We start from the raw sequence: 2835 nt of genomic DNA on the forward strand, positions 1-2835 counted from the left end.
GACATCTTTACAATCAGACATGATTACAGTCAGACATGTTTACAGTCGACGTGTTTACAGTCAGACATCTTTACAGTCAGACATGTTTACAGTCAGACATCTTTACAGTCAGACATGTTTACAATCAGACATGTTTACAGTCAGACATGTTTACAGTCAGACTTGTTTACAGTCAACATGTTTACAGTCAGACATGTTTACAGTCAGACATGTTTACAATCAGACATGTTTACAATCAGACATGTTTACAGTCAGACATGTTTACAGTCAGAAATGTTTACAGTCAGACATGTTTACAGTCGGATATGTTTATATTAAGTTATGTTTACAGTCGACATGTTTACAGTTGGACATGTTTACAATCAGACACGTTTACACTCAGACATGTCTAGTTTCAGTTCTGTTTAGTTTACAGTAGTCCCTCGTTTATTGCGGGGGTTACGTTCCGGATCCCTCCACAATAAGTGAAAATCTGCAAAGTAGGAACATTATATTTATTTTAGTATTTATATGTATTTTAAGGCTTTAGAAACCCTTCCTTACAATGTTCTAAACTCTTAAACCTACATCATTTTAACAACATACGCATATGTAGCTACTAAATTTTACTCACCAGCTCTGCAGAATAACAGCCCCTCTTGGTTCCGCTCGTTTCCGGTCCAGCTCGTTTCCGTTTCTGCAGACCTACCCTGCAGCGATGAAGTCCACAATGTTCTAAACTCTTAAACCTACACAATTTTAACAACAAATGCATATGTAACTACTAAATTTTACTCACCATCTCTGCAGAACAGCAACAGCTCGGTTCCGCTCGGTTCCGGTCCAATTTGGTTCTATTGTGGTGGAGCTACCCTGCCGGTTCTGGAGGTGGGCTCCAGAGGGAGTGCCAGACCTACAGGCGACATGTTCGGGGGTCCTCATGGGCTGACTAGTAGCTCTCAGGTTCATTGAGTCTGGGGGGCCAGTTCTGGTCCGGTTCTGTGCAGCCCCTGAGCGCTGAAGCGCATGTTGGGGGTGGAGTGCGGACCTTCGGTTGGCTGGCGCGGGACCGGATGGTGGTCCGATTGAGTCCAAGTTTGGATGAAAGGAGTCTCGGTGGGCTCCAGAGAGAGCGCCGGACCTACGGCGGCATGTCTCCTCTCGGAGGTCCTCGTGGGCCAGCTAGCAGCTCTAGGATTTGCTGATGGATCTGGAGGTCCAGTTCTGCTTTGGTTCTGGTCCGATTCTCAGTTGGTTACATGTGGCTCTCTGCATCTGCTGGGCGCCGAAGTCACTGTATGAATAAGGACCAAACTTTTTCCGATCAGATCAAACTTTACCTTTACAAATTTCAGCAGAAGGCAACGGGGCTTCTGGGCGGGGCCCTATTGGCTTCTGGGAAATGTAGTCGTTATGAGCGGGGGTACAGTGTAAGCTTATTGAGAGAAAACTACAAAATGGCGGCACCTGTGCTAAGTTTATTTTTCATTACCTTTGCACTGTACAGTATCATGTACTGTCCCAATCACGTGAGTAATGTTAAAGTTGACAATCATGCACAATTTTCTTTTTCTCAAGGACAATCTTACTTTAAAAAACTGCGGAAGCGCAAGTCCACGAAGGTCAAACCGTGAAGTAGCGAGGGACTACTGGTATATAGTGCCAAGTACCAACAGAAGTTGTCTCAGGGTAATGTACAAAAACAAACATTATTAAAGACAATTAGTAAAGTTCTCTATCTAAGGAAGCAGCAGATTGTGTTGACTCTTCACTTCATTACAGTCTCCCATCCTGAGCAAGCACAAAGGAGACAGTGGAAAGGAAAAACTCCCTTTTAACAGGAAGAAACCTCCATCAGAACCAGGCTCAGGACGATCGGCTGGAGTTTGAGAGGACAGGAAGTAGAAACAGAAAAAAAAACTGATTGACAGGTCCAGGTGTACTTTATAGGAGGAAAGACAAAAAACCTGTTGATCCATGTTATGAGCCTCCTTCAAGGTCGATCCCGACATGCTGACCGGTCCCAGAAGCTGCAAGGGGCCTGCAATTCTCACAAATCGCCTCCATCTTACGGTTTAGCTCATAAATCAGCTGGTTTTGAGTATTCATAGCACGAACCAAACCTTCATATTGACTTGGAAGCTTTGTCATGGCCGAAACTGCTGCCGATGTCTTCTTCAAAAGTCATTAAAACAGAGCCCCGCCTATGCCAAAAAGCAGAGTCCCTGCTATCATGAATCCAAATATATAAACGTCTTCAGTGTCCTCCTGAGACAGGACTGAGAGGCACATCAGCTGCCAAACTCCCCACGGATCCATGACGTACCCCACAGCATGAGTCTCAGCTGGACAAGAGGGTTCTCCAGGACCCTGTCGTTGTGTTGAAAATATTTTGTTGATTGCGTTGAAAGTCCAGCTTACCAAATCCATAATCTTAATTTTTGTTCGGGAGATGTGTACCAGGCGCTTCAGACCCACAGAGAGCGAAGCAGGAGAAAGGGCAGGAGCAGCCACCTTGAGCGAGAGCCAGACAGAAATTAATTACAGCAACCTTAAAGCTCTGTGGTACATAACCATTTATTACAGATAAATTAGGCAGATCCAAGACACGGTTATTAATTAATGGAAATATGTCTTTAAATGGCCTGGTTGGGATGGGATCTAGCAGACATGTGGATGGATTGGATGAAACTATTATTTTTGACAATTCAGAGCTCAACAGGACAAAAACTGTCCAAACATAAATCAGGTTCTAGTGACATGTCTAAAGCTGCCTTATCTGACAGGGAATCAGAGGCAATAGTAGGAAGGTTGATTTGAATTTTCTCTCTGAAATAATTTTATTTAGAAAGAATG

The 2835-nt window shown here is 44.0% G+C and overlaps 1 protein-coding gene across 1 annotated transcript in view; it reads left to right on the plus strand.

Moving 5' to 3' along the window:
• The window catches only part of rab3b (RAB3B, member RAS oncogene family), a gene marked incomplete in the record, with an annotated part of 16889 nt that overhangs the window by 12206 nt on the left and 1848 nt on the right, over positions 1-2835 (plus strand).

This window comes from Nematolebias whitei, chromosome 3, assembly GCF_014905685.2.
Source record: "Nematolebias whitei isolate Nwh7 chromosome 3, NemWhi1, whole genome shotgun sequence".
Classification (NCBI taxonomy): domain Eukaryota; kingdom Metazoa; phylum Chordata; class Actinopteri; order Cyprinodontiformes; family Rivulidae; genus Nematolebias; species Nematolebias whitei.